Source organism: Cibotium barometz, chromosome 26 (assembly GCF_041138505.1).
Source record: "Cibotium barometz isolate CiBa-2024 chromosome 26, ASM4113850v1, whole genome shotgun sequence".
Classification (NCBI taxonomy): domain Eukaryota; kingdom Viridiplantae; phylum Streptophyta; class Polypodiopsida; order Cyatheales; family Cibotiaceae; genus Cibotium; species Cibotium barometz.
In genome coordinates, this window is record NC_141071.1 from 19,190,965 (window position 1) to 19,204,789 (window position 13,825).

Sequence of the window (13,825 nt, forward strand, 5' to 3'; positions counted from 1 at the left end):
AGAGTTTCTCTCACATGAGTTTGACAAGTATTTGAAGAATCTTTGCATTCGCGATGCTAGTTTACTACAACTTATCCTCCATCCTAGAATGGGTTTTTTGTGGATGTAAGAATTAGTCTGTCATTGAGATGGGTCGAGGACTATACTTGAGCATAGTGGCTTGGCCAAGAAATTATAGGCTGAGGCATCAGCTATTGGAGTTCACATTTGGAATAGATTGCCTACATCAGCTGTACCATAGGTAAAACTCGTATGAGGCATTATTGGGCATCAAACCCTCTTGTGCTTATCTCCCAATATTTGGTTGCAAGGCTTATGTGCATGTAACTAAAGAGCATCACTCTAAGTTGGATTCCAAATCCATGCCGCACATTTTCCTTGGGTATAATTCTATATCCAAGGCCTATGAACTTTGGGATCCTGCAACTACAACTTACTATGATGTTATGATGTTATTTTTGATGAGTATCCTTCATGTACCTTAAAAGAGTGAGCTTCTTCCTCTACCTTCAACTTCATCTCCCGGTCCTTCTCCTTTACCTCAGCCTTCTACTTTGGCTGCTCCTCTGCCTCTTGTCTCAGCTCCTCTACCACCTTTGGTTTCAAAGGGGGCTTCTTTAGATTCAAATATAGAGGTTATTGAGGAGGATCCTCACCAAGAGGGTTCCTCGTTGGTTATATGAGACTATGAAAGATTCAGGCCTTCGTCAATTTCCTAAATCTAGTGGAAGCCATTCTCATCATGTTACTCGGTCTAAAAGCATGTTGTTGAGGATAATCACTTTTTGAATTTTGCCTTGATGTCTACCATTCTTCCTTCACCTCTACTGAGCCTTCCTCTCTGAGGAGACACTTTCTTCTCCACCTTGGATTATTACTATGCGCAGACAGAGCTTGATTCCATTAAGCACAATAGTACTTGGGTTCTTGTACCACGTCCACCTCAATGCAAGGTAATCAAAGTTCGTTGGGTCTATAAGAACAAGTATTATGACGATGGAACTTTAGACAAACACGAAGAACATGTTGTTGTGAAGGGCTACTCCTAGAGAGTTAGTGTTGATTTTGATGAGGCTTTTATTCCTACAGTGTCGATTACTACCATTAGGATTATTTTGGTTTTTCTTACCCATCATGGGTGGCCTATTTTATAGATGGATGTCAAAAAATGCTCTTCTTAATGGTCACCTTCAAGAGGAGGTCTATGTTGAGCAACCACTTGATATTGTTGTTGCAAAAAGAAAAGAGCATATTGTGTACCAACTTTGTAAAGATCTATATGGATTGAAGTAGGCTCATCGTGTGTGGTACTAGTGCATTGACACCGTCTCTCTGAAGATTGGTCATTGGTGGTTGGTCTTTGGTGATCACATTCATGTTCCAATCTTTACATTTTTGTTAAAGATGGTCTTATTTGTTAAAGATGGTCTTATTTGTCATTATCATTGTGTATTTGTGGATGTAAGAATTAGTCTGTCATTGAGATGGGTCGAGGACTATACTTGAGCATAGTGGCTTGGCCAAGAAATTATAGGCTGAGGCATCAGCTATTGGAGTTCACATTTGGAATAGATTGCCTACATCAGTTGTACCATAGGTAAAACTCGTATGAGGCATTATTGGGCATCAAACCCTCTTGTGCTTATCTCCCAATATTTGGTTGCAAGGCTTATGTGCATGTAACTAAAGAGCATCACTCTAAGTTGGATTCCAAATCCATGCCGCACATTTTCCTTGGGTATAATTCTATATCCAAGGCCTATGAACTTTTGGATCCTGCAACTACAACTTACTAGCCACCATCAATCATGATGTTATGATGTTATTTTTGATGAGTATCCTTCATGTACCTTAAAAGAGTGAGCTTCTTCCTCTACCTTCAACTTCATCTCCCGGTCCTTCTCCTTTACCTCAGCCTTCTACTTTGGTTGCTCCTCTGCCTCTTGTCTCAGCTCCTCTACCACCTTTGGTTTCAAAGGGGGCTTCTTTAGATTCAAATATAGAGGTTATTGAGGAGGATCCTCACCAAGAGGGTTCCTCGTTGGTTATATGAGACTATGAAAGATTCAGGCCTTCGTCAATTTCCTGAATCTAGTGGAAGCCATTCTCATCATGTTACTCGGTCTAAAAGCATGTTGTTGAGGATAATCACTTTTTGAATTTTGCCTTGATGTCTACCATTCTTCCTTCACCTCTACTGAGCCTTCCTCTCTGAGGAGACACTTTCTTCTCCACCTTGGATTATTACTATGCGCAGACAGAGCTTGATTCTATTAAGCACAATAGTACTTGGGTTCTTGTACCACGTCCACCTCAATGCAAGGTAATCAAAGTTCGTTGGGTCTATAAGAACAAGTATTATGACGATGGAACTTTAGACAAACACGAAGAACATCTTGTTGTGAAGGGCTACTCCTAGAGAGTTAGTGTTGATTTTGATGAGGCTTTTATTCCTACAGTGTCGATTACTACCATTAGGATTATTTTGGTTTTTCTTACCCATCATGGGTGGCCTATTTTATAGATGGATGTCAAATCTGCTCTTCTTAATGGTGACCTTCAAGAGGAGGTCTATGTTGAGCAACCACTTGATATTGTTGTTGCAAAAAGAAAAGAGCATATTGTGTACCAACTTTGTAAAGATCTATATGGATTGAAGTAGGCTCATCGTGTGTGGTACTAGTGCATTGACACCGTCTTTCTGAAGATTGGTCATTGGTGGTTGGTCTTTGGTGATCACATTCATGTTCCAATCTTTACATTTTTGTTAAAGATGGTCTTATTTGTTAAAGATGGTCTTATTTGTCATTATCATTGTGTATTTGTGGATGTAAGAATTAGTCTGTCATTGAGATGGGTCGAGGACTATACTTGAGCATAGTGGCTTGGCCAAGAAATTATAGGCTGAGGCATCAGCTATTGGAGTTCACATTTGGAATAGATTGCCTACATCAGCTGTACCATAGGTAAAACTCGTATGAGGCATTATTGGGCATCAAACCCTCTTGTGCTTATCTCCCAATATTTGGTTGCAAGGCTTATGTGCATGTAACTAAAGAGCATCACTCTAAGTTGGATTCCAAATCCATGCCGCACATTTTCCTTGGGTATAATTCTATATCCAAGGCCTATGAACTTTGGGATCCTGCAACTACAACTTACTATGATGTTATGATGTTATTTTTGATGAGTATCCTTCATGTACCTTAAAAGAGTGAGCTTCTTCCTCTACCTTCAACTTCATCTCCCGGTCCTTCTCCTTTACCTCAGCCTTCTACTTTGGCTGCTCCTCTGCCTCTTGTCTCAGCTCCTCTACCACCTTTGGTTTCAAAGGGGGCTTCTTTAGATTCAAATATAGAGGTTATTGAGGAGGATCCTCACCAAGAGGGTTCCTCGTTGGTTATATGAGACTATGAAAGATTCAGGCCTTCGTCAATTTCCTAAATCTAGTGGAAGCCATTCTCATCATGTTACTCGGTCTAAAAGCATGTTGTTGAGGATAATCACTTTTTTCTTCCTTCACCTCTACTGAGCCTTCCTCTCTGAGGAGACACTTTCTTCTCCACCTTGGATTATTACTATACGCAGACAGAGCTTGATTCCATTAAGCACAATAGTACTTGGGTTCTTGTACCACGTCCACCTCAAATGCAAGGTAATCAAAGTTCGTTGGGTCTATAAGAACAAGTATTATGACGATGGAACTTTAGACAAACACGAAGAACATCTTGTTGTGAAGGGCTACTCCTAGAGAGTTAGTGTTGATTTTGATGAGGCTTTTATTCCTACAGTGTCGATTACTACCATTAGGATTATTTTGGTTTTTCTTACCCATCATGGGTGGCCTATTTTATAGATGGATGTCAAATCTGCTCTTCTTAATGGTGACCTTCAAGAGGAGGTCTATGTTGAGCAACCACTTGATATTGTTGTTGCAAAAAGAAAAGAGCATATTGTGTACCAACTTTGTAAAGATCTATATGGATTGAAGTAGGCTCATCGTGTGTGGTACTAGTGCATTGACACCGTCTTTCTGAAGATTGGTCATTGGTGGTTGGTCTTTGGTGATCACATTCATGTTCCAATCTTTACATTTTTGTTAAAGATGGTCTTATTTGTTAAAGATGGTCTTATTTGTCATTATCATTGTGTATTTGTGGATGTAAGAATTAGTCTGTCATTGAGATGGGTCGAGGACTATACTTGAGCATAGTGGCTTGGCCAAGAAATTATAGGCTGAGGCATCAGCTATTGGAGTTCACATTTGGAATAGATTGCCTACATCAGCTGTACCATAGGTAAAACTCGTATGAGGCATTATTGGGCATCAAACCCTCTTGTGCTTATCTCCCAATATTTGGTTGCAAGGCTTATGTGCATGTAACTAAAGAGCATCACTCTAAGTTGGATTCCAAATCCATGCCGCACATTTTCCTTGGGTATAATTCTATATCCAAGGCCTATGAACTTTGGGATCCTGCAACTACAACTTACTATGATGTTATGATGTTATTTTTGATGAGTATCCTTCATGTACCTTAAAAGAGTGAGCTTCTTCCTCTACCTTCAACTTCATCTCCCGGTCCTTCTCCTTTACCTCAGCCTTCTACTTTGGCTGCTCCTCTACCTCTTGTCTCAGCTCCTCTACCACCTTTGGTTTCAAAGGGGGCTTCTTTAGATTCAAATATAGAGGTTATTGAGGAGGATCCTCACCAAGAGGGTTCCTCGTTGGTTATATGAGACTATGAAAGATTCAGGCCTTCGTCAATTTCCTAAATCTAGTGGAAGCCATTCTCATCATGTTACTCGGTCTAAAAGCATGTTGTTGAGGATAATCACTTTTTGAATTTTGCCTTGATGTCTACCATTCTTCCTTCACCTCTACTGAGCCTTCCTCTCTGAGGAGACACTTTCTTCTCCACCTTGGATTATTACTATGCGCAGACAGAGCTTGATTCCATTAAGCACAATAGTACTTGGGTTCTTGTACCACGTCCACCTCAATGCAAGGTAATCAAAGTTCGTTGGGTCTATAAGAACAAGTATTATGACGATGGAACTTTAGACAAACACGAAGAACATGTTGTTGTGAAGGGCTACTCCTAGAGAGTTAGTGTTGATTTTGATGAGGCTTTTATTCCTACAGTGTCGATTACTACCATTAGGATTATTTTGGTTTTTCTTACCCATCATGGGTGGCCTATTTTATAGATGGATGTCAAAAAATGCTCTTCTTAATGGTCACCTTCAAGAGGAGGTCTATGTTGAGCAACCACTTGATATTGTTGTTGCAAAAAGAAAAGAGCATATTGTGTACCAACTTTGTAAAGATCTATATGGATTGAAGTAGGCTCATCGTGTGTGGTACTAGTGCATTGACACCGTCTCTCTGAAGATTGGTCATTGGTGGTTGGTCTTTGGTGATCACATTCATGTTCCAATCTTTACATTTTTGTTAAAGATGGTCTTATTTGTTAAAGATGGTCTTATTTGTCATTATCATTGTGTATTTGTGGATGTAAGAATTAGTCTGTCATTGAGATGGGTCGAGGACTATACTTGAGCATAGTGGCTTGGCCAAGAAATTATAGGCTGAGGCATCAGCTATTGGAGTTCACATTTGGAATAGATTGCCTACATCAGCTGTACCATAGGTAAAACTCGTATGAGGCATTATTGGGCATCAAACCCTCTTGTGCTTATCTCCCAATATTTGGTTGCAAGGCTTATGTGCATGTAACTAAAGAGCATCACTCTAAGTTGGATTCGAAATCCATGCCGCACATTTTCCTTGGGTATAATTCTATATCCAAGGCCTATGAACTTTTGGATCCTGCAACTACAACTTACTAGCCACCATCAATCAGGATGTTATGATGTTATTTTTGATGAGTATCCTTCATGTACCTTAAAAGAGGGAGCTTCTTCCTCTACCTTCAACTTCATCTCCCGGTCCTTCTCCTTTACCTCAGCCTTCTACTTTGGTTGCTCCTCTGCCTCTTGTCTCAGCTCCTCTACCACCTTTGGTTTCAAAGGGGGCTTCTTTAGATTCAAATATAGAGGTTATTGAGGAGGATCCTCACCAAGAGGGTTCCTCGTTGGTTATATGAGACTATGAAAGATTCAGGCCTTCGTCAATTTCCTGAATCTAGTGGAAGCCATTCTCATCATGTTACTCGGTCTAAAAGCATGTTGTTGAGGATAATCACTTTTTGAATTTTGCCTTGATGTCTACCATTCTTCCTTCACCTCTACTGAGCCTTCCTCTCTGAGGAGACACTTTCTTCTCCACCTTGGATTATTACTATGCGCAGACAGAGCTTGATTCTATTAAGCACAATAGTACTTGGGTTCTTGTACCACGTCCACCTCAATGCAAGGTAATCAAAGTTCGTTGGGTCTATAAGAACAAGTATTATGACGATGGAACTTTAGACAAACACGAAGAACATCTTGTTGTGAAGGGCTACTCCTAGAGAGTTAGTGTTGATTTTGATGAGGCTTTTATTCCTACAGTGTCGATTACTACCATTAGGATTATTTTGGTTTTTCTTACCCATCATGGGTGGCCTATTTTATAGATGGATGTCAAATCTGCTCTTCTTAATGGTGACCTTCAAGAGGAGGTCTATGTTGAGCAACCACTTGATATTGTTGTTGCAAAAAGAAAAGAGCATATTGTGTACCAACTTTGTAAAGATCTATATGGATTGAAGTAGGCTCATCGTGTGTGGTACTAGTGCATTGACACCGTCTTTCTGAAGATTGGTCATTGGTGGTTGGTCTTTGGTGATCACATTCATGTTCCAATCTTTACATTTTTGTTAAAGATGGTCTTATTTGTTAAAGATGGTCTTATTTGTCATTATCATTGTGTATTTGTGGATGTAAGAATTAGTCTGTCATTGAGATGGGTCGAGGACTATACTTGAGCATAGTGGCTTGGCCAAGAAATTATAGGCTGAGGCATCAGCTATTGGAGTTCACATTTGGAATAGATTGCCTACATCAGCTGTACCATAGGTAAAACTCGTATGAGGCATTATTGGGCATCAAACCCTCTTGTGCTTATCTCCCAATATTTGGTTGCAAGGCTTATGTGCATGTAACTAAAGAGCATCACTCTAAGTTGGATTCCAAATCCATGCCGCACATTTTCCTTGGGTATAATTCTATATCCAAGGCCTATGAACTTTGGGATCCTGCAACTACAACTTACTATGATGTTATGATGTTATTTTTGATGAGTATCCTTCATGTACCTTAAAAGAGTGAGCTTCTTCCTCTACCTTCAACTTCATCTCCCGGTCCTTCTCCTTTACCTCAGCCTTCTACTTTGGCTGCTCCTCTGCCTCTTGTCTCAGCTCCTCTACCACCTTTGGTTTCAAAGGGGGCTTCTTTAGATTCAAATATAGAGGTTATTGAGGAGGATCCTCACCAAGAGGGTTCCTCGTTGGTTATATGAGACTATGAAAGATTCAGGCCTTCGTCAATTTCCTAAATCTAGTGGAAGCCATTCTCATCATGTTACTCGGTCTAAAAGCATGTTGTTGAGGATAATCACTTTTTGAATTTTGCCTTGATGTCTACCATTCTTCCTTCACCTCTACTGAGCCTTCCTCTCTGAGGAGACACTTTCTTCTCCACCTTGGATTATTACTATGCGCAGACAGAGCTTGATTCCATTAAGCACAATAGTACTTGGGTTCTTGTACCACGTCCACCTCAATGCAAGGTAATCAAAGTTCGTTGGGTCTATAAGAACAAGTATTATGACGATGGAACTTTAGACAAACACGAAGAACATGTTGTTGTGAAGGGCTACTCCTAGAGAGTTAGTGTTGATTTTGATGAGGCTTTTATTCCTACAGTGTCGATTTCTACCATTAGGATTATTTTGGTTTTTCTTACCCATCATGGGTGGCCTATTTTATAGATGGATGTCAAAAAATGCTCTTCTTAATGGTCACCTTCAAGAGGAGGTCTATGTTGAGCAACCACTTGATATTGTTGTTGCAAAAAGAAAAGAGCATATTGTGTACCAACTTTGTAAAGATCTATATGGATTGAAGTAGGCTCATCGTGTGTGGTACTAGTGCATTGACACCGTCTCTCTGAAGATTGGTCATTGGTGGTTGGTCTTTGGTGATCACATTCATGTTCCAATCTTTACATTTTTGTTAAAGATGGTCTTATTTGTTAAAGATGGTCTTATTTGTCATTATCATTGTGTATTTGTGGATGTAAGAATTAGTCTGTCATTGAGATGGGTCGAGGACTATACTTGAGCATAGTGGCTTGGCCAAGAAATTATAGGCTGAGGCATCAGCTATTGGAGTTCACATTTGGAATAGATTGCCTACATCAGCTGTACCATAGGTAAAACTCGTATGAGGCATTATTGGGCATCAAACCCTCTTGTGCTTATCTCCCAATATTTGGTTGCAAGGCTTATGTGCATGTAACTAAAGAGCATCACTCTAAGTTGGATTCGAAATCCATGCCGCACATTTTCCTTGGGTATAATTCTATATCCAAGGCCTATGAACTTTTGGATCCTGCAACTACAACTTACTAGCCACCATCAATCATGATGTTATGATGTTATTTTTGATGAGTATCCTTCATGTACCTTAAAAGAGTGAGCTTCTTCCTCTACCTTCAACTTCATCTCCCGGTCCTTCTCCTTTACCTCAGCCTTCTACTTTGGCTGCTCCTCTGCCTCTTGTCTCAGCTCCTCTACCACCTTTGGTTTCAAAGGGGGCTTCTTTAGATTCAAATATAGAGGTTATTGAGGAGGATCCTCACCAAGAGGGTTCCTCGTTGGTTATATGAGACTATGAAAGATTCAGGCCTTCGTCAATTTCCTGAATCTAGTGGAAGCCATTCTCATCATGTTACTCGGTCTAAAAGCATGTTGTTGAGGATAATCACTTTTTGAATTTTGCCTTGATGTCTACCATTCTTCCTTCACCTCTACTGAGCCTTCCTCTCTGAGGAGACACTTTCTTCTCCACCTTGGATTATTACTATGCGCAGACAGAGCTTGATTCTATTAAGCACAATAGTACTTGGGTTCTTGTACCACGTCCACCTCAATGCAAGGTAATCAAAGTTCGTTGGGTCTATAAGAACAAGTATTATGACGATGGAACTTTAGACAAACACGAAGAACATCTTGTTGTGAAGGGCTACTCCTAGAGAGTTAGTGTTGATTTTGATGAGGCTTTTATTCCTACAGTGTCGATTACTACCATTAGGATTATTTTGGTTTTTCTTACCCATCATGGGTGGCCTATTTTATAGATGGATGTCAAATCTGCTCTTCTTAATGGTGACCTTCAAGAGGAGGTCTATGTTGAGCAACCACTTGATATTGTTGTTGCAAAAAGAAAAGAGCATATTGTGTACCAACTTTGTAAAGATCTATATGGATTGAAGTAGGCTCATCGTGTGTGGTACTAGTGCATTGACACCGTCTTTCTGAAGATTGGTCATTGGTGGTTGGTCTTTGGTGATCACATTCATGTTCCAATCTTTACATTTTTGTTAAAGATGGTCTTATTTGTTAAAGATGGTCTTATTTGTCATTATCATTGTGTATTTGTGGATGTAAGAATTAGTCTGTCATTGAGATGGGTCGAGGACTATACTTGAGCATAGTGGCTTGGCCAAGAAATTATAGGCTGAGGCATCAGCTATTGGAGTTCACATTTGGAATAGATTGCCTACATCAGCTGTACCATAGGTAAAACTCGTATGAGGCATTATTGGGCATCAAACCCTCTTGTGCTTATCTCCCAATATTTGGTTGCAAGGCTTATGTGCATGTAACTAAAGAGCATCACTCTAAGTTGGATTCCAAATCCATGCCGCACATTTTCCTTGGGTATAATTCTATATCCAAGGCCTATGAACTTTGGGATCCTGCAACTACAACTTACTATGATGTTATGATGTTATTTTTGATGAGTATCCTTCATGTACCTTAAAAGAGTGAGCTTCTTCCTCTACCTTCAACTTCATCTCCCGGTCCTTCTCCTTTACCTCAGCCTTCTACTTTGGCTGCTCCTCTGCCTCTTGTCTCAGCTCCTCTACCACCTTTGGTTTCAAAGGGGGCTTCTTTAGATTCAAATATAGAGGTTATTGAGGAGGATCCTCACCAAGAGGGTTCCTCGTTGGTTATATGAGACTATGAAAGATTCAGGCCTTCGTCAATTTCCTAAATCTAGTGGAAGCCATTCTCATCATGTTACTCGGTCTAAAAGCATGTTGTTGAGGATAATCACTTTTTTCTTCCTTCACCTCTACTGAGCCTTCCTCTCTGAGGAGACACTTTCTTCTCCACCTTGGATTATTACTATACGCAGACAGAGCTTGATTCCATTAAGCACAATAGTACTTGGGTTCTTGTACCACGTCCACCTCAAATGCAAGGTAATCAAAGTTCGTTGGGTCTATAAGAACAAGTATTATGACGATGGAACTTTAGACAAACACGAAGAACATCTTGTTGTGAAGGGCTACTCCTAGAGAGTTAGTGTTGATTTTGATGAGGCTTTTATTCCTACAGTGTCGATTACTACCATTAGGATTATTTTGGTTTTTCTTACCCATCATGGGTGGCCTATTTTATAGATGGATGTCAAATCTGCTCTTCTTAATGGTGACCTTCAAGAGGAGGTCTATGTTGAGCAACCACTTGATATTGTTGTTGCAAAAAGAAAAGAGCATATTGTGTACCAACTTTGTAAAGATCTATATGGATTGAAGTAGGCTCATCGTGTGTGGTACTAGTGCATTGACACCGTCTTTCTGAAGATTGGTCATTGGTGGTTGGTCTTTGGTGATCACATTCATGTTCCAATCTTTACATTTTTGTTAAAGATGGTCTTATTTGTTAAAGATGGTCTTATTTGTCATTATCATTGTGTATTTGTGGATGTAAGAATTAGTCTGTCATTGAGATGGGTCGAGGACTATACTTGAGCATAGTGGCTTGGCCAAGAAATTATAGGCTGAGGCATCAGCTATTGGAGTTCACATTTGGAATAGATTGCCTACATCAGCTGTACCATAGGTAAAACTCGTATGAGGCATTATTGGGCATCAAACCCTCTTGTGCTTATCTCCTAATATTTGGTTGCAAGGCTTATGTGCATGTAACTAAAGAGCATCACTCTAAGTTGGATTCCAAATCCATGCCGCACATTTTCCTTGGGTATAATTCTATATCCAAGGCCTATGAACTTTGGGATCCTGCAACTACAACTTACTAGCCACCATCAATCATGATGTTATGATGTTACTTTTGATGAGTATCCTTCATGTACCTTAAAAGAGTGAGCTTCTTTCTCTACCTTCAACTTCATCTCCCGGTCCTTCTCCTTTACCTCAGCCTTCTACTTTGGTTGCTCCTCTGCCTCTTGTCTCAGCTCCTCTACCACCTTTGGTTTCAAAGAGGGCTTCTTTAGATTCAAATATAGAGGTTATTGAGGAGGATCCTCACCAAGAGGGTTCCTCGTTGGTTATATGAGACTATGAAAGATTCAGGCCTTCGTCAATTTCCTAAATCTAGTGGAAGCCATTCTCATCATGTTACTCGGTCTAAAAGCATGTTGTTGAGGATAATCACTTTTTGAATTTTGCCTTGATGTCTACCATTCTTCCTTCACCTCTACTGAGCCTTCCTCTCTGAGGAGACACTTTCTTCTCCACCTTGGATTATTACTATGCGCAGACAGAGCTTGATTCTATTAAGCACAATAGTACTTGGGTTCTTGTACCACGTCCACCTCAATGCAAGGTAATCAAAGTTCGTTGGGTCTATAAGAACAAGTATTATGACGATGGAACTTTAGACAAACACGAAGAACATCTTGTTGTGAAGGGCTACTCCTAGAGAGTTAGTGTTGATTTTGATGAGGCTTTTATTCCTACAGTGTCGATTACTACCATTAGGATTATTTTGGCTCTTCTTACCCATCATGGGTGGCCTATTTTATAGATGGATGTCAAATCTGCTCTTCTTAATGGTGACCTTCAAGAGGAGGTCTATGTTGAGCAACCACTTGATATTGTTGTTGCAAAAAGAAAAGAGCATATTGTGTACCAACTTTGTAAAGATCTATATGGATTGAAGTAGGCTCATCGTGTGTGGTACTAGTGCATTGACACCGTCTTTCTGAAGATTGGTCATTGGTGGTTGGTCTTTGGTGATCACATTCATGTTCCAATCTTTACATTTTTGTTAAAGATGGTCTTATTTGTTAAAGATGGTCTTATTTGTCATTATCATTGTGTATTTGTGGATGTAAGAATTAGTCTGTCATTGAGATGGGTCGAGGACTATACTTGAGCATAGTGGCTTGGCCAAGAAATTATAGGCTGAGGCATCAGCTATTGGAGTTCACATTTGGAATAGATTGCCTACATCAGCTGTACCATAGGTAAAACTCGTATGAGGCATTATTGGGCATCAAACCCTCTTGTGCTTATCTCCCAATATTTGGTTGCAAGGCTTATGTGCATGTAACTAAAGAGCATCACTCTAAGTTGGATTCCAAATCCATGCCGCACATTTTTCTTGGGTATAATTCTATATCCAAGGCCTATGAACTTTGGGATCCTGCAACTACAACTTACTAGCCACCATCAATCATGATGTTATGATGTTATTTTTGATGAGTATCCTTCATGTACCTTAAAAGAGTGAGCTTCTTCCTCTACCTTCAACTTCATCTCCCGGTCCTTCTCCTTTACCTCAGCCTTCTACTTTGGCTGCTCCTCTGCCTCTTGTCTCAGCTCCTCTACCACCTTTGGTTTCAAAGGGGGCTTCTTTAGATTCAAATATAGAGGTTATTGAGGAGGATCCTCACCAAGAGGGTTCCTCGTTGGTTATATGAGACTATGAAAGATTCAGGCCTTCGTCAATTTCCTAAATCTAGTGGAAGCCATTCTCATCATGTTACTCGGTCTAAAAGCATGTTGTTGAGGATAATCACTTTTTGAATTTTGCCTTGATGTCTACCATTCTTCCTTCACCTCTACTGAGCCTTCCTCTCTGAGGAGACACTTTCTTCTCCACCTTGGATTATTACTATGCGCAGACAGAGCTTGATTCCATTAAGCACAATAGTACTTGGGTTCTTGTACCACGTCCACCTCAATGCAAGGTAATCAAAGTTCGTTGGGTCTATAAGAACAAGTATTATGATGATGGAACTTTAGACAAACACGAAGAACATCTTGTTGTGAAGGGCTACTCCTAGAGAGTTAGTGTTGATTTTGATGAGGCTTTTATTCCTACAGTGTTGATTACTACCATTAGGATTATTTTGGTTTTTCTTACCCATCATGGGTGGCCTATTTTATAGATGGATGTCAAATCTGCTCTTCTTAATGGTGACCTTCAAGAGGAGGTCTATGTTGAGCAACCACTTGATATTGTTGTTGCAAAAAGAAAAGAGCATATTGTGTACCAACTTTGTAAAGATCTATATGGATTGAAGTAGGCTCATCGTGTGTGGTACTAGTGCATTGACACCGTCTTTCTGAAGATTGGTCATTGGTGGTTGGTCTTTGGTGATCACATTCATGTTCCAATCTTTACATTTTTGTTAAAGATGGTCTTATTTGTTAAAGATGGTCTTATTTGTCATTATCATTGTGTATGTGGATGGCTTGATCTTTATAGGAAGTCATAAGAGTGGGATTTTGTTTGTCATGGTGGCTGATCTTAGCCATGAGTTTGAGTTGATCAACCTTGAGTTCTTCATTTTTCCTTGGTTTTGAAGTTTGGTAGACTCCTCAGGGTATTTTTCTC